General features: G+C 42.7%; 1 non-coding gene across 1 annotated transcript; it reads right to left on the bottom strand.

Annotated features, from left to right (window-relative positions):
* Positions 1-3,702: 3,702 nt before the first annotated feature.
* On the bottom strand, positions 3,703-3,775 carry MIR9347 (microRNA mir-9347). Its single transcript, NR_130582.2, has one exon. It is a non-coding gene; the product is annotated as a microRNA mir-9347 (primary transcript).
* Between the last annotated feature and the right edge of the window lie 15,941 nt (positions 3,776-19,716).

The raw sequence follows: 19,716 nt of genomic DNA on the forward strand, positions 1-19,716 counted from the left end.
CGCAAATATAGGGACCAAGCAATTGCAACTAATCACCAAACTTTGTCTGTGGCTCTCCCTCTGTCCTGCTCCTTCCCAACCAACAAGTGGTCAAGGACAGCCCTGGCATTTCCCACATGGTCAGTGGGCTATCCTATATAATAAAGAGGTAATATGCAAATTGACCATCACTCCAACACACAAGATGGCCACCCCCATGTGATCAAAGATGGCCACCCCCATGTGGACACAAGATGGCCACCACAAGATGGCCAGCAGGGGAGGGCAGTTAGGGGTGACTGGGCTGGCAGAGGAGGGCAGTTGGGGGCAACCAGGCTGGCAAGGGAGGGCAGTCAGGGGTGACCAGGCCTGTAGGAGAGGACAATTAGGGGCAACCAGGCCAGCAGGGAAGGGCAGTTAGGGGTGACCAGGCCAGCAGGGGAGGGAAGTTAGGGGCAATCGGGCTGGCTGGGGAGCAGTTAGGTGTCGATCAGGCTGGCAGGGGTGTGGTTAGGGGTGAGCAGGCTGGCAGGCAGAAGCGGTTAGGAACAATCAGGCAGGCAGGCAGGTGAGCAGTTGGGAGCCAGAAGTCCTGGATTGTGAGAGGGATGTCTGACTGCCCACAGGTGGGATCAGGCTTAAACGGGCAGTTGGACATCCCTCAAGGGGTCCCAGATTTGATAGGGTGCAGGCTGGGCTGAGGGACACACACTCTCTGTGCACAAATTTCGTGCATGAAATTCATGCACTGGGCCTCTAGTTTAACTATATTTGATCAGAAACACATTTTAAAGCTTCTGACTTGGGCATACCCTGTATAGCACCTGACTGCCACAAATCCTTCTAGATTTTTCTTTTGGATACTGTCTCTGAATGACAATTAAGAATAGCTTGGTTTGGCAAAGGGTCCAGGTTAGGATTACATGACATATGGCCCTGTTGGATACAAGCCATACTATCAGATTATCCAGGGTCCTGGTCCTTGTGCCTGTGAGCTTCTTACATGAGAACACCCATTATCTCCTCACCTGAAACCTTTGTTTAAAGATGATATTTGAATATAAATAGCAAAGAAAAGAGTTTGGAGAGAAGAGAGAAACATTCTGCCTCTCTACGTGCCAGGCTACTCTGAGGCTCACTTCCCAGTAAACCCACTTGCTTTCCCCCGGAGTGACATATGTTCTCTCAGGCACCACAGAGCTCTTCAGTCGTCTGGGCAGTTGCATTGTCTCTGAAAAGACAAGTTTCTCACCCCAGCCTCTATTCCCCAAATTCAGTCTTATATTTCCTAAGCACAGTTTAGTGCTGAGGGTGACCACAGACAGGAAGAATGAGAGTGCCCACATCCCAGGCTAGATGCAAGAGATTCCTACACAGGGAGATTAGGGGTGAGCAGGGAGGAAGGAACAGGGGACAGGAAAGAGAGAATGGTGAGGACTTGGGCTCCATAAGTTAAAAACAAGCTTTCCAGCAAGGCACCAAATGTCTTCTCTTTCTGGTTCTCCTTCTGATCCTAGCCATTGAGTCCATTGTCACTGCAGGCACCAAGAGCAAACTTCAAGGCATTTTCAAGGGAATTAATTTGGATAACAACCTTAGCTTGGACCTTGGGCTTGTTGATTTTAACTGGTCTTTTGCTTTTAATATTTTTTTCTATTTTTCTTTTTATTCTACTTTTAATTTATTCTTTATTATTATAAACTCATCATTTCATCTTCCACTTATTTCATTTTTTTAGTGGAGACAAGAAGTGACTGTTATAACTGTCAGACACTATAGGATGGTGCCTTTAAGATGTCTTAGACTGGGTGGGATTGGGGTGAGGGAGGCAGCAAACTTTTCTTCAAGGGACCAGAGCACCAAAATTGAGAAAGGTGCCCACAAACATTTGGTTGTGAAAAGCAGCAGAGTTGCTATCTGCCAAGGAGAGATGGCTGGAAATGCAGGCACCCTCTTAAAGGGCCAATGCACAAAATTTCATGTGCAGACACTGACCTTGGGCTCTGGCAGATGGAGGGAAGAGCTGTGTGAGAAGAATCCAGGGTTGTGTGCTCTGGGCATAGAGCTTGAAAGGCAGTCACCTCGTTTCCTGTGCTGAGTCATTCCCCAATACTGCAGAGGACATCTTTCTCAAGCAAAACTTTATCATCCAGGCATCTTTGCCTAGGGAGGGAAGCAATTGCCCCACCCTGTTGGAAAACCTCTTTCCCCACCTTATGGAGTTCACAGTCTGAGGCTCATTAAGAGACTGAGAATAACAATCACCCTGCAGGCAGAGGCTTTGAGTCTTTGCCTGATCTGTTTATGGACTCCAGGCTAGGAAAAGCAGACCTTGGAATGCACCTTGGTCCTTTCCAAATGCAGACAGCCCTAGCAAGTCATAGCTATCAACAATCCACAAGTACTCAGGGCTAGTCACAAACAGTATCTGACATTGTCCTAAGCAAGAAGAACCCAAAGAGGCTGATGCTCAGACACATCATAATTAAATGCCAAAAATTAAAGACAAAGAGAGAATCTTAAAGGCAGCAAGAGTAAAATGATTTGTTACCTACAAAAGAGCTCCCATAAGGCTGTCAGCTGATTTCTCATCTGAAACTCTACAGGCCAGAAGGGAATTGCATGAAATATTCAAGACAATGAAAAGAAAGGATCTGAAACCAAGACTATTGTATCCAGCAAGGCTATGATTCAAAATAGATGGTGAAATAAAGAGCTTCCCAGACCAAAAAAAAAGGCTAAAGTTTATCATCACCAAACCAGCAATGCAAGAAATGTTAAAGGGACAGGTGTAATAATAAGAAATAGAGAGAGAGAGGGAGGGAGAGAGAGGGAGAGAGAGAGAGAGAGAGAGAGAGAAACATAGGCATAAAGAATGTAAATTGCAATAAATAATAACCTTAAATGTAAATGGGTTAAATGCTTCAATCAATAGACATAGGGTAATTTGAATGGAAAAGAAAACATGACCCAAATGTATGCTGTCTACAAGATACCTATCTCAGAACAAAAGACTCATAAGGACGACAGTGAAGAGATGGGAAAAAAATTTTACCATGTATATGGAAATGAAAAAAAAAAGGGGTAGCAATACTTACAGCTAAAAAATAGACCTCAAAGTGAAACCCATAACAAGATATAAGGCTGAGGAGTTGGCTGTGGGCTAGCCGGACTCCTGGCCATGGTGCGGGAGACAGCGGCCATCCTGAAGCTTTCGTCTTTCTGCGGCTCTGCTTAATGCAGAGGAATGGGCATGCAGTGACCCTCCTGAAGCAGTGCTGCCCAGGGCACTGCAACCACATGAGGAGCAGACACGTGAGCAGCCCACTCCTGTCCAAGGAGCATCAGCCCCGCAAGCAGCCCTCCTCAGGCCTAAGAGCGGCAGCTTCATATGGGCTGCCCCATCCAAGGAGCAGCAGCTGTGTGAGAGGCCCACTCCCCCATCCGAGGAGCAGCAGCCCCGTGAGCAGCCTGCCCCATCCAAGGAGCAGCAGCCACAAGAGCAGCCTGCCCACAATTGAGGAGCAGCAGCCCCGCGCAGCCTGCCCCCATCCAAGGAGCAGCAGCTGCACGCAGCCCACACCCTGCACCTGTCCAAGGAGCAGCAGCTGTGTGAGCAACCTGCCCCCGTATGAGGAGCAGCAGCCACACAAGCAGCCCACCCCGGACCGAGGAGCAGCAGCCACACGAGCAGACAACTCACATCTTAGGAGCAGCAGCCCTGCACAACCCGCACTGGTCCGAGGAGCAGCAGCCACACTCAGCCTGCCCCTGTCCGACAAGCAGCAGCTGGGTGAGCAGCCCACCCCCGTCAGAGGAGCAGCAGCCACACATGCAGCTCACTCCCACCTGAGGATCAGCAGCCACACAAGCAGCCTATCTTCCATCCAAGGAACAGCAGCTGTGCAAGGAGCCCGCACCCATACAAGGAGCACCAGCCTGGCAAGGAACATGCCCCTGTCCAAGAAGCAGCAGCCTCACAAACAGCCCACCCCATCTGAGGAACAGCAGCAGCATGCAGCCAGCCCAATCCAAGGAGCAGCAGCCATGTGAGCAGTCCGCCCCTGTCTGAGGAGCAGCAGCCATGTGAGCAGCCCACCCCCTGTCCAAGGAACAGCAGCTGCATGAGCAGCCTCTCCCACCAGTCAGAGGAGATACCACTGCTGCAAACAGCACCCACCAGAGAGGCCGCTGCCAAATGAGGAGAAGCCACATCAGCACCACCAGAGGAGTAACTGCAGCCCGAGAAGCCACTGCCACCCAAGGAGCAGCCCTTGCACAACTCAACATCTAGATCAGTCGGTGAGACCACAAATGGGTAGACAAAGAAACCCTGAGAGGAAAGAAAAGGAGGAATAGCCAGAAAAGCAGCTAAGTGAAACAGAGGTCAGCAATATGTCAGAAAAAGAATTCAGAATAAGGGTCATACAGTTCATAAACTGGATGGAGGAAAAAATCAACAACTTATGTAAGAATCAAGAAGAAATGGATTAAAAAATCAATAACTTATGTAAGAATCAAGAATAAATGAAGAGTGATATACCTGCAATAACAAACACCATGGAAAGTTTCAACAGTAGACTAGGAGAAACAGAAGACTGCATTAGCAAATTAGAAGACAGGGAAGCAAAACACACCCAAACTAAACTGCAAATTGGAGAAAAAATTTAAAATACAGGAGGAAAGCCTAAGGGAGCTATGGGACAACATGAAACAAAGCAACATACAAATAATAGGGGTACCAGAACAACAGGAAGAGGAACAAGAGCTAGAAAACCTATTTGAAGAAATAATGTCAGAAAACTTCCCTGATATGGGGAAGAAAAAAGTCACACAAACACAGAGAGACCCAAACAAGATGAACCCAAAAAGACCCACACCAAGACACATCATAATTATGATGGGAAACATTAGGACAAAGAGAGAATCTTAAAGGCTGCAAGAGAGAGACAGAAAGTTACATACAAGGGAGCTCCCATTTAGATTATCAAATTATTTCTCAACTGAAACACATCAGGCCAGAAAAGAATGTAAGTAAATTTACAAAGTGATGCAAAGCAAGGGACTGAATCCAAGAATAGTCTATCCAGTAAGGCTATCATTCAAAATTGAAGGGGAAATAAGGAGCTTCACTGACAAAAAAAATAAAAATAAAAAATAAGGAAATATATCACTACCAAGCCAGCAATGCAAGAAATGCTAAAGGGACTGGTGTAAAAAGAAGAAATAAAAAGGTAAGAAAGAACACAGGCACAAAAAATAAAAATGGCTACAAACAATTACTTTTCAATAATAACTTTAAACAGAAACAAACTAAAACTCCAATCAAAAGACATCGAGTGGCAGATGGATAAAAAAACATCACCCATATATATGCTGTCTAGAGGAGACCTACCTCCGAACAAGGGACTCACACAGACTGAAAGTGAAGGGATGGAAAAATATCTTTGAGGCAAAAAGAAATGAAAAAAAAAAGCTGGGGTAGCAATACTTATATCTGACAAAAATAGACCTCAAAGTGAAGGCCATAACAAGATATATGGAAGTCCATTTCATAATACTAAAGGGATTGATACAACAAGAGGATATAACCCTGATAAACATATATGCACCAAATGCAGGAGCACCCAAATACATAAAAAAACCTCCTGGAAGATATCAAGGGAGAGATCGACAACAACACAATCATAGCAGGGGACTATAATACACCATTGACATCACTGGATAAATTCTCTAGGCAAAAAATCAGCAAAGAAACAGCAATCCTGCAGAAACCGGTTTGGCTCAGTGGATAGAGCATCAGCCTGCGGACTGAAAGGTTCCAGGTTAGATTCCGGACAAGGGCATGTACCTTGGTTGCGGGCACATTCCCAGTAGGGGGTGTGCAAGAGGCAGCTGATGGATGTTTCTCTCTCATCAATGTTTCTAACTCTCTATCCCTCTCCCTTCCTCTCTGTAAAAAATCAATAAAAAAATATATTTAAAAAAAAGAAGAAACAGCAATCCTAAATGACTCACTAGATCAGATGGACTTAATTGACATCTTCAGAACATTTCCCCCCAAAGCCATGAAATATACGTTCTTCTCAAGTGCACATGTGGCATTTTCAAAAATAGACCACATATTGGGTCACATGCAAAGTCTCCCCAAATTCAAGAAGACTAAAATCATATCAAGCATTTTCTCAGACCACAATGTCATAATATCAGAAATAAACTACAATAAAAACAGCACAAAAAATTCAAACACTTAGAAGTTGAATAGCATGCTTTTAAACAGTGATTGGGTTACCAAAGACATCAAAGAAGAAATTAAAAACATCCTGGAAACTAATGACAATAAAAACACAACAATCCAAAATATATGGGAAACAATGAAACCAGTCCTAGGATGGAAGTTTATAGTGCTACAGGCCTACCTCAAAAAAAAAGAAAAAGAAAAAGAAAAAATGGTAATAAATCATCTAATTCTACAATTCAAAGAATTGGAAAGAGACCAACAATATAAGCCCACAGTAATCAGAAGGAAGGAGATAATAAAGATCAGAGCAGAAATAAATGACATAGAGACAAAAAAAAAATACAAAAGATAAATGAAATCAAGAGCTGGTTCTTTGAAAGGATAAACAAGATTGATGAACCTCTAGCCAGGCTCACCAAGAAGCAAAGGAGAGGACCAAATAAACAAAATCAGAAATGAAAGAGGTGAAGTAAAAACAGAACCCACAGAAATACAAAGGGTTGTTAAAAAAAATACTAACAACAACTCTACTCTAACAAACCAGACAACCTGGAGGAAATGGACATATTCTTAAAAAAATACAACCTTCCAAAACTCAATCAGGAAGAATCTAAACATCTCAATAGGCCAGTAACTATGGAAGAAATTGAAGCAGTCATCAAAAAGCTTCCAGAAAACAAAAGCCCCGGGGCCAGATGGCTTCACAGGGAAGTTTTACCAAACATTCAAGGAAGAACAAAAACCTATCCTCCTCAGACTATTCCAAAAAATTAGAGAGGAAGGAACACTTCCAAGCTCATTCTAAAAAGCCATCATCACCCTAATACTAAAACCAGATAAAGACAACACAATGAAAGAGAATTACAGGCCAATATCACTCATGAACATAGATGCCAAAATCCTCAACAAAATTCTAGCAAATCGGATCCAGCAGTACATCAGAAAGATCATACACAGTGACCAAGCAGGATTTATCCTGGGGATTCAAGGATGGTACAGTATCTGCAAATCAATAAACGTGATACATCACATAAACAAATTGAGAGATAAAAATCACATCATCATATCAATTGACGCAGAAAAAGCATTTGACAAAATCTAACACCCTTTCTTGATAAAAACTCTCAGCAAGGTAGGAATAGAGGGATCATACCTCAACATAATAAAACCATATACAACAAACCCACAGCCAACATCATACTCAATGGGCAAAAACTAAAACCATTTCCCCTAAGAACAGGAACAAGACAGGGATGCTCACTCTCACCACTCCTGTTCAACATAGTACTGGAAGTACTAACCATTGTGAGAAGACAAGAAGAAGAAATAAAAGGCATCCAAATTGGAAAAGAAGTAAAGCTATCCTTATACGCAGATGACATGATACTGTACATAGAAAACCCTAAAGACTCCATCAAAAAACTATTAGACTTAATTAGTGAATTTGGCAATGTATCAGGATACAAAATTAACGCAAAGAAATCTATGGCATTTCTATATACCAATAATGAACTTACTGAAAGAGATACTAAAAAAGCAATCCCATTTACCACCGCACCAAAAATATTAAGATACCTAGGAATAAACTTAACTAAGAAGGTAAAAGGCCTATACACAGAAAATCACAGGATGTTGAAAAAGAGATAGAGGAAGACATAAACAGATGGAAGAACATAGCATGTTCATAGATTGGTAGAATCAACATCATTAAAATGCCTATACTACCCAAAGCAATCTATAGATTCACTGCACTCCCATTAAAATACCAACAGCATATTTTGCAGACCTAGAACGAACTTTCCAAAAATTCATCTGGAATAAAAAAAAGACCCCGAATAGCTGCAGCAATCCTGAGAAAGAAGAATAAAGTAGGTGGGATCTCAATACCAGATACCAAGCTGTATTACAAAGCCACTCTTCTCAAAACAGCCTGGTACTGGCACAAGAACAGACATATAGATCAATGGAATAGAATAGAGAACCCAGAAATCGACCCAAGCCACTATGCTCAATTAATATTTGACAAAGGAGGCATGAATATACAATGGAGTCAAGACTGTCTTTTCAATAAATGGTGTTGGGAAAATTGGCAGATACATTGGCAAAAAAATGAGACTAGACCACCAACTTACACCATACACAAAAATAAACTCAAAATGGATACAGAACTTAAACATAAGACTGGAAATCATAAAAATACTAGAGGAATCCACAGTCAGCAAAATCTCAGACATATGCCGAAGCAATTTTTTCACTGTACTGCTCTTAGGGCAATGGAAACTAAAGGGAAAATAAACAAATGGGACTACATAAAAATAAAAAGCTTTTTTACAACAAAAGAAACCATCAACAAAACAACCAGAAAGCCCATTGCATGGGAGAACATATTTGCCAATATTATCACCGATAAGGGTTTAATCTCCAACATTTATAGGGAACTCATACAACTTAACAAAAGGAAGATAACTCAATCAAAAAATGGGCAACTGACCTAAATAGATACTTTTCAAAAGAAGACAGAAGGCCAAGAAGCATATGAAAACATGCTCAAAGTCACTAATCATCCAAGAGATGCAAATCAAAACAATGCGGTACCATCTCACATCAGTCAGAATGGCTATCATCAACAAATCAACAAATGACATGTGCTGGCGAGTACACGTAGAAAAAGGAACCCTCGTGCACTGCTAGTGGGAATGCAGACTGGTGCAGTCGCTGTAGAGAACAGTATGGAGTTTCCTCAAAAAACTAAAAATTGAACTCCCATTTGACCCAGTGATTCCACTTCTAGGAATATATCCCAAGAAACTAGAAACAGCAATTAGAAAGGATATATGCACCCCTATATTCATAGCAGCACAATTCACCATAGCTAAGATTTGGAAACAGCCTAAGTGCCCATCAGCAGATGAGTGGATTAACAAACTGTGGTACATCTACACAATGGAATACTACACTGTGGTAAAAAAGGAGTTCTTACCATTTGCAACAGCAGGATGGAACTGGAGAGCATTATGCTAAGTGAAATAAGCCAGTCAAAGAAAGATAAATATCACATGATCTCACTCATTTGTGGAATATAATGAACAACATAAAATGATGAACAAAAACAGATCCAGAGACAGAAAAACATCGATCAGACCATCAAACCTCAGAGAGAAGGTAGGGGAGGGTGGGGGTAAGAGGGAGAGATCAACCAAAGGACTTGTATACCTGCATATAAGCCTAACCAATGGGCACAGACAACAGGGGGGTGAGGGCATGAGTGAGGGGTATGGCGGGGGGTAATGGGGGAATAAGAACACATATGTAACACCTTAATCAATAAAGAAATTAAAAATAAAAAAGAGATAAAGCCCCTTATTGAAAGAATCAATAAAACAAGAGGATATAACTCTGGGAAACATACAGTATATGCACCCAATAAAGGAGTATCCAACTACATAACAAAACTTCTGGAAGATATCAAGGGAAGAGATTGACGGCAATACAATCTTAGTAGGAGACTTTAATAACCCATTGACATCATAGGATAAATCCTCTAGACAAAAAATCAACAAGGAAAGAGCAATCCTAAATGACTCACTAGATCAGATGGAATTAATTGACATTCAGAACATTTCACACCAAAGCAATTGAATATACATTCTTCTCAAGTGAACCTGGGACATTTTCAAAGATAGGCCACATGTTCGTACACAGGCTACATCTCTACATATTCAAGAAGATAGAAATCATATCAAGCATCTTCTCGGATCACAATGGCATAATATTAGAAATCAACTACAATAAAAAACAACTAAACACATTGAGGCTAAGTAGCATGCAACTAAACAATGAATGGATTACCAAAGAGATCAAAGAAGAAATAAAAAGCATCCTGGAAATTAATGACAATGAAAACACAACAATCCAAAATCTATGGTACATAGTGAAAGCAATCCTGAGAGGGAAGTTCATAGCACTACAGGTTTACCTCAAAAAAATAAATAAATAAGTATAATAAGTCATCTTTCCTTAAAACTAAAAAGAGCAACAAGAAAAGCCCAGAGTAAGTAGAAGGAAGGAAATATTAAAGATCAGAGTGGAAATAAATAACATAGAGACAAAAAAATCCTACAAAAGATCAATAAAACTAAGAGCTGGTTCTTTGAAAGGATAACTTAGATTGATGAACCTCTTGCCAGACTCACCAAGAAACAGAGAGAGGACCCAAATAACAAAATCAGAAATGAAAGAGGTTAAGTAACAACTTACCCCACAGAGATACAAAGAATCGTAAAAATAAATAAATAAATAAATAAATAAATAAATACATAAATACATAAATACATAAATACATAAATACATAAATACTATGATCAAATCTATTTCCAACAAACTGGACAACCTTCACCAAATGGATATATTCCTAGACAAATACAATCTCCCAAACTCAATCAGGAAGAATCAGAAAACCTGAATAGACTGGTAACTACTGATGAAATTGAAAGAGCAATAAAAAATTTAAACAAAAAAACTCCCAGTAAACAAAAGCCCTAGTCCAGATGGCTTCACAAAAGAGTTTTACCAAAGTTTCAAAGAACTAACACCTATCTTCCTCAAACTATTCCAAAAATTCAAGAGGAAGGAACACTTCCAAACTCTTTCTATGAGGCCAGCATTAGCCTAATCCCAAAATCAGATAAAGAAACTACAAAGCAAGAGAATTACAGGCCAATATCCCTGATGATTTTAGATGCTATAATCCTCAACAAAATTCTAGCAAATCATATTCCAGCAATACATTAGAAAGATCATACACCATGATCAAGTAGGATTAATTCCAGAGATGCAAGGATGGTACAATATTGGCAAATCAATCAATGTGATACATCACATAAACAAACTGAAAGATAAAAATCATATGATCATATCAATTGATGCAGAAAAAGTATTTGACAAAATCCAACACCCTTTCCTGATAAAAACTCTCAGCAAGTGGGAATAGAGGGATTACACCTCAACATGATAAAAGCCTTATATGACAAACCTAGAGCCAACATCATACTCAATGGGCAAAAACTAAAACCATTTCCCCTAAGAACAGGAACAAGACAGAAATGCCCACTTTCACCATTCCTGTTCAAAATAGTACTGGAAGTGCTAGCCATAGCGATTGGACAAGAAGAAGAAATAAAAGGCATCCAAATTGGAAAAGAAGTAAAACTGTAATTATTCACAGGTGACATGATATTGTATATAGAAAACCATAAAGTCTCCATCAAAAATTTACTAGATTTTATAAATGAATTTGGCAATGTAGCAGGATATAAAATTAACACTCAGAAAACTGACTTTTTTTATACATCAATAATTAACTCTCAGAAAGAGAAACTAAAAAAAAAAACAATCCCCCTTACCATTGCAACATAAAAATTAAGATACCTAGGAATAAACTTAACCAAAGAGGTTAAAGACCTGTACTCAGAAAACTACAGGACATTGAAAAAAAGAGATAGAGGAAGGTATAAACAAGTGCAAGAATATACCATGTTCATAGATTGGTAGAATCAACATCATTAAAATGTCCATAGTGACACAGAGATAGAAAGGATCATAAAATCCTGAACTTCCCTCTCAGGATTGCTTTCACCTAAAGCAATCTATAAATTCAATGAAATCCCTATTAAAATACAACAGCATATTTCACAATCTAAAACAAATATTCCAAAAATTTATATGGAATAGTCACAGCAATCATGAGAAAGAAGAACAAAGTTGGAGGGATCACAATACCAGATATCAAGTTATACTACAAAGTCACTGTACTCAAAAAAGCCTGATACTGGCACAAGAACAGGCATAAAGACCACTGGAACAGGACAGAGAACCCAAAAATCAACTCAAGCCATTATGATCAATTAACTTTTGCACTCGGATGTCGAGTGTGACTCGACACGGTTAGCATCGGTATCAGCTCTTTTTATACTCTTTGAATGTATCAATAATTTGAAATATAAAAAAATCCAAATAAATAAGTTTGTATGAAAAGAAACTCCAGTTTTTTATTCTACTGCCGTGCTTTGTAAAATCTGGGGTACTTAAAAAATTAAGTCCCAAGTAGAATAAAGGAATCGAGAAAAAAGCAAGCGAGTGCAAAGGGTTAATATTTGACAAAGGAGGTAAACGCTTACAATGGAGTCAAGATAGTCTCTTCAGTAAATGGTGTTGGGAAAACTGGACAGACACATACAAAAAAGATGAAACTGGATCACCAACTTACACCATACACAAAAATAATCTTAAAATGGATAAAAGACTTAAATGTAAGGTGTAAAACCATAAAAGTCCTAGAAGAAAACATAGGCACCTAAATCTCAGACAACTCTCATAGCAATATGTTTACTGATACATCTCCTAAGACAATGAAAACTAAGGAGAAAATAAATAAATGGGATTACATCAAAATAAAAAGCACAGCAAAAGAAATCATCAACAAAATAATAAGAAAGCCCACTGCATGGGAGAACATATTTTCCAATGAAACATCTGATAAAGGCTTAATATCCAAAATACATAAGGAACTCGTACAACTTAACAAAACGAAGACAAACAATCCAATCAAAAAGTGGGCAAAGACCTAAATAGACACTTCTCCAAAGTGGACATACAGATGACCAAGAGCAGTACGAAAAAATGCTCACAGTCACTAATCATTCAAGAGATGCAAATTAAAATGACAACTGATGTATCACCTCACAATTGTTAGAAGGGCTACCATCAACAAATAACAAGTGCTGGTGAGGAAGTGGGGAAAAAGGAACCCTCTTGCACTGCTAGTGGGTATGTAGACTGGTGCAGCCACTATGGAAAACAGTATGGAGTTTCCTCAAAAAAATTATAAATGGAACTGCCATTTGACCCAGTGATCCCATTTCTAGGAATATATCCTGAAAAACCAGAAACACCAATCAGACAGGATATATGCACCCCTATATTCATAGCAGTGCAATTTAAAATAGCTAAGATCTGGGAATAGCCCAAGTGCACATCAGTAGATGAGTGGATAAAAATGATGTGGTACATTTGCACTATGGAATGCTATGCAGCTGTAAAAAAAAAAAGGAGGAGTTCTTACCCTTTGAGACAGCATGGAGGGGCTTGGAGCGTATTGTGCTATCCGAAATAAGCCAGTCAGAGAAAGACAAGTATCACATGATATCACTCATATGTGGAATCTAATGAACAAAATAGATCCAGAGACATGGAAGCATTGAAGAGACTGATGAATTTCAGTGGGAATGCAAGGGTAGATGGGTTGGGTTGGAAGAGATTAAGCAGGGAACTTGTATGCATACGTGCATAATCCATGGACACAGACAATAGTATGGTGAAGGCCTGTGGTGGGGGGCGGGACAGGCTAGAACGGGTCAATGGGGGGGAAAGGGGAATATATGTAATACTTCCAACAATAAAGATAATTTTTTAAAAGAATCTTATACTCATCAAAACTCATCAATTGTAATATATCACTTTTCCCACTTTTACACATTTGGGAGCTGTCTTAAACACATCTATGTGTCTTCCTTTAATTGGCAGTATATTTACTCATAGCAATGGCAGTATCTATAGTAATAATAGAGGAATATGAAAATTGTTCGGGATGCCGTCACAGTAACAGTAACGACTGAACAGCAGGCTGGCAGGCTGCGTGGGGTGACTAGGCCAGCAGCGGGGTTAGTGAGGACAACCAAATGACTGAACAGCAGGCTGTGTGGGGCAACCAGGCCGGCAAGGGGGGCAGTTGGGGGCAACCAGGCCGGCAGGGGGGGCAGTTGGGGGTGACCCGTCCAGCGGGGGAGGGGTGCAGTTGAGGACAACCAGGCCGGCAGGAAAGGGAAAGTTGGGGGCATCCAGGCTGGCAGGGGGGGTAGTAAGGGGTGACCAGACCAGTGGGGGGGGCAGTTAGTGGCAACCAGGCTGGCAGAGGGGGGCAGTTGAGGGCGACCAGGCTGGCAGGGGGGCAGTTGGGGGTTACCAGGCCAGTAGGGGGTGCAGTTAGGGGCAATCAGGCAGGCAAGCAGGTGAGCAGTTAGGAGCCAGCGGTCCCAGATTGTGAGAAGGATGTCCAACTGCCGGTTTAGGCCCAATTGCCGGGATCAGGCCTAAACCTGAAGTCAGACATCCCCTGAGGGGTCCCGGATTGGAGAGGGTGTGGGATGGGCTGAGGGGACCACCCCATGCACAAATTTCGTGCACTGGGCCTCTAGTGTTAAATAATGATGGATCTATTGATCAATATCATCTTACATTTTATGGAATATGGTGAACACATTCAAAACACAATAGAAAATCAAATTATTCATATTAATCCAGAGGAAGCAAAACCATCAATGGTATGTATTGTTAATCAGATTTCAAAATCTTGCATCTTAAGGAAGCTCTTGGAGACAATGAAGTGCTTTCTTGAAGCTATTCAAACTCCCTTATGTGTTCAGTGCATTCAGTGCAGTGTTCTCTAGAGGGACCTCAAAGGGTTGGGTAGCTGACTTGGTGGGTTTTGGCAGGTGCATGTATGAACACATAAAAATTAGAGAACAGAAACTGAGACTTTTACAAAAACATAGAATGGAGTTCTTAAAAATAAAAGGTAAGAAATAAAACTGAAAATATAGGAGAAAGTATATGACACCAAGAGTTATAGAAATTTAGTTCAGGAACTTAGCAAGCAGGTAAATTCAGTAAAGAAAATAGCTATTTTTAAAACAACCTGTAACTCATTACCAACCTCTATGATTTCAGTTTATTCAAATAGGTATTTAGTTGTTCAAACTAAACTATGAGTTATCTAATAAACAACGTGTAACAATGTTAATTGCTTGAGTCTGCAAAGGGGTTAGAAACCCTGAAAGGGCCTAAGCACAGGAAATGAAAATCTCTCTGAGAAGAAACTCTGATTTCTTGTGTACTTGTCATACTTCTAGATGAAAGTAGCCACCTCCTGATGGAATCTCCAACTCTGGACTTGTCCATTCCAACCTATGCTTCATATCTGTCACATGGGTTCTCCTTAAGTACTATTTTCACATCACTCTTGTATTCCAAAACCACTAATGGCTCCCTAGTGTCTTGCAACTATTGTCCAAACAAGTTCCCACTGTTCTCCTTGTGTCCTTTGCTACCAAAAACTAATTTCAGTGCATCCTCTGTGGACATCTCTAATATATTTTTCTCCAAAACTGAAACACCCCTTTTAAAATTCCTGCCTACCAAGTTCCTCTCCTTCAGAAAGGCTTCCCCAACTGCAGTCAATAGGCCAGTCAAGGTGTCTTCCACATCCAGAGCTCCCCTGGGACAGAAGCCTCAAGAGGCTCCTCTGCATAGGTGGCCATATTCTGTATGACCAGGATCCTATGGCCAAAGCCTATTAGATTAGTGCGAGCTCCCAATCTAAGCCAGACAGTCAGTAGTTTTGCCAGTGACCAATGAGTTTGCTAGGTGTAAAAGCTCTGCTTACATAAGGATGCTGAGATATAGGCAGACCAATAAAATCCTCTCTCTTGGAAATCTAAACGGAGGAAAGAAAGAGGAGAGGGAAAGAAGGAGAGCGAGAGCGAGAGCGAGAGCGAGAGCGAGAGAGAGAGAGAGACTAACTTATAAAAGCATGAGTGGAAACCTCAGCAAGTTATCAAGTTATGTTAACAGTAAAGCCTTAGAGAAGAAGCCAGAATTCCTGCTGCTGCCAGGACACAAGATTGCCCTGTTACTAGAGCAGCTGTGGATCTAGTACAATTCCACTAGTCCAGTTTCTATGGGACAGGTCTCACTCGATTTCTGTTTTCCCTAAGAACCCTGTCTATAGACCTTTTCCTGAAATCTTGTGCACTCTGAAAGGCTGCCTGAGATTCCTGCCCCCCCCCCCCGCCCCCCATGTATACCTGCACAGTGCTTAGGGGAACCTTAATACGTGCTAAATCTATAAAAGAAGAATCTAATTGGGACCTTCATCGGGCACTTACTCAGAATGTCTTCTCAAGGTCACTAATTTTGCATGTGGTTTAATTTTGCTTCCCAATTAGATCATACACTTTCTCAGGGCAAGGCGTATGGCTCATGTTTCCTTTTTTTATCTCTCATATCTTGTATGACCTTGAATAAGTTATTTAACCTCTCCAAGCATCAATATTCTCATTTTCAAAACTGGTATAATAATATTACCTACTTTAGAGGTTAATTATGAAGAGTAAATGAGAACATGTCTGTAAAGTGCTTGTCTTAGTCCCTGGAACACTAGTATTCAGAAAGTGCTGTTGTAGATAGTGATGGCAGTGGTGGTAAGGCTGGTGATGATGATGGTGGTGGTGATGACAATTGTGGTGGTAGTGGTGGCAGTGATTATGGTAGTCATAGTAATGACAGTGGTAGTGGTAGTGGGGGGGGGTGGTCACCGTTGCAATTATCATAGTGGTGGTGGTGATGATCACGATGGTAGTAGTGGTGATCATGATGGTGGTGGTGGTGATCATCACGGTGGTGGTGGGGGTGATCACAATGGTGGTAGTGATAATCATGGTGGTGGTGGTGTTCATGGTGGTGGTAGTAGTGATCACGATAGTGGTGGTGGTGATCACAATAGTGGTGGTGATGATCACAATGGTGGTGGCGGTGATCACGAAGGTGGTGGTCCAGGTGATCACGATGGTGGTGGTGGTGATCACAGTGGTGGTGGTGATGATCACAGTGGTGGTGGTGATGATCACAGTGGTGGTGGTGATGATCACAATGGTGGTGGTGGTGATGATCACAGTGGTGGTGGTGATGATCACAGTGGTGGTGGTGATGATCACAGTGGTGGTGGTGATGATCACAATGGTGGTGGTGGTGATGATCACAGTGGTGGTGGTGATGATCACAGTGGTGGTGGTGATGATCACAGTGGTGGTGGTGATGATCACAATGGTGGTGGTGATGATCACAATGGTGGTGGTGATGATCACAGTGGTGGTGGTGATGATCACAGTGGTGGTGGTGGTGATGATCACAATGGTGGTGGTGATGATCACGATGGTGGTGGTGGTGATCACAATGGTGGTGGTGGTGATCACGATGGTGGTGGTGATGATCACGATGGTGGTGGTGGTGATCATGATGGTGGTGGTGATGATCACAGTGGTGGTGGTGATGATCACAATGGTGGTGGTGATGATCACAATGGTGGTGGTGATGATCACGATGGTGGTGGTGGTGGTGATCACAATGGTGGTGGTGGTGATGATCACAGTGGTGGTGGTGATGATCACAATGGTGGTGGTGGTGATGATCACAGTGGTGGTGGTGATGATCACGATGGTGGTGGTGATGATCACAATGGTGGTGGTGATGATCACAATGGTGGTGGTGATGATCACGATGGTGGTGGTGGTGGTGATCACAGTGGTGGTGGTGGTGATCACGATGGTGGTGGTGATGATCACAATGGTGGTGGTGGTGATCACAGTGGTGGTGGTGGTGGTGATCACAATGGTGGTGGTGATGATCACAATGGTGGTGGTGATGATCACAGTGGTGGTGGTGGTGATCACGAAGGTGGTGGTGGTGATGATCACGATTGTGGTGGTGGTGATGATCACAATGGTGGTGGTGGTGATCACGATGGTGGTGGTGATGATCACAGTGGTGGTGGTGGTGATCACAGTGGTGGTGGTGATGATCACAGTGGTGGTGGCGGTGATCACGAAGGTGGTGGTGATGATCACAGTGGTGGTGGCGGTGATCACGATGGTGGTGGTGATGATCACAGTGGTGGTGGTGGTGATCACGATGGTGGTGGTGATGATCACAGTGGTGGTGGTGATGATCACAATGGTGGTGGTGATGATCACAATGGTGGTGGTGATGATCACAGTGGTGGTGGTGGTGATCACAATGGTGGTGGTGGTGATCACAGTGGTGGTGGTGATGATCACAGTGGTGGTGGTGATGATCACAGTGGTGGTGGTGGTGATCACGATGGTGGTGGTGATGATCACAGTGGTGGTGGCGGTGATCACGAAGGTGGTGGTGATGATCACAGTGGTGGTGGTCCAGGTGATCACGATGGTGGTGGTGATGATCACAGTGGTGGTGGTGATGATCACAATGGTGGTGGTGATGATCACAGTGGTGGTGGTGATGATCACAATGGTGGTGGTGGTGATCACGATGGTGGTGGTGGTGATCACAATGGTGGTGGTGGTGATCACGATGGTGGTGGTGATGATCACAGTGGTGGTGGTGATGATCACAGTGGTGGTGGTGATCACAATGGTGGTGGTGGTGATCACAATAGTGGTGGTGATGATCACAATGGTGGTGGCGGTGATCACGAAGGTGGTGGTCCAGGTGATCACGATGGTGGTGGTGATGATCACAGTGGTGGTGGTGGTGATCACGATGGTGGTGGTGATGATCACAGTGGTGGTGGTGATGATCACAGTGGTGGTGGTGATGATCACAGTGGTGGTGGTGATGATCACAGTGGTGGTGGTGATGATCACAGTGGTGGTGGTGATGATCACAATGGTGGTGGTGGTGATCACGATGGTGGTGGTGATGATCACGATGGTGGTGGTGGTGATCACAATAGTGGTGGTGATGATCACAATGGTGGTGGCGGTGATCACGAAGGTGGTGGTCCAGGTGATCACGATGGTGGTGGTGATGATCACAGTGGTGGTGGTGGTGATCACAATGGTGGTGGTGGTGATGATCACAGTGGTGGTGGTGATGATCACAGTGGTGGTGGTGGTGATCACGATGGTGGTGGTGGTGATCATGATGGTGGTGGTGATGATCACAGTGGTGGTGGTGATGATCACAATGGTGGTGGTGGTGATCACGATGGTGGAGGTGATGATCACAGTGGTGGTGGTGGTGATCACAGTGGTGGTGGTGGTGATCACGATGGTGGTGGTGGTGATCACAGTGGTGGTGGTGATGATCACAGTGGTGGTGGTGATGATCACAGTGGTGGTGGTGGTGATCACGATGGTGGTGGTGGTGATCACAATGGTGGTGGCGGTGATCACGAAGGTGGTGGTGATGATCACAGTGGTGGTGGTGATGATCACAGTGGTGGTGGCGGTGATCACGAAGGTGGTGGTGATGATCACAGTGGTGGTGGTGATGATCACAGTGGTGGTGGTGATGATCACAGTGGTGGTGGTGGTGATCACGAAGGTGGTGGTGGTGATCACGATGGTGGTGGTGATGATCACAGTGGTGGTGGTGATGATCACAGTGGTGGTGGTGATGATCACAATGGTGGTGGTGGTGATGATCACAGTGGTGGTGGTGATGATCACAGTGGTGGTGGTGGTGATCACAATGGTGGTGGTGATGATCACAGTGGTGGTGGTGATGATCACAGTGGTGGTGGTGGTGATCACAATGGTGGTGGTGATGATCACAGTGGTGGTGGTGATGATCACAGTGGTGGTGGTGGTGATCACAGTGGTGGTGGTGGTGATCACAAT

The sequence above is a fragment of the Eptesicus fuscus genome, chromosome 7, assembly GCF_027574615.1.
Source record: "Eptesicus fuscus isolate TK198812 chromosome 7, DD_ASM_mEF_20220401, whole genome shotgun sequence".
NCBI lineage: Eukaryota > Metazoa > Chordata > Mammalia > Chiroptera > Vespertilionidae > Eptesicus > Eptesicus fuscus.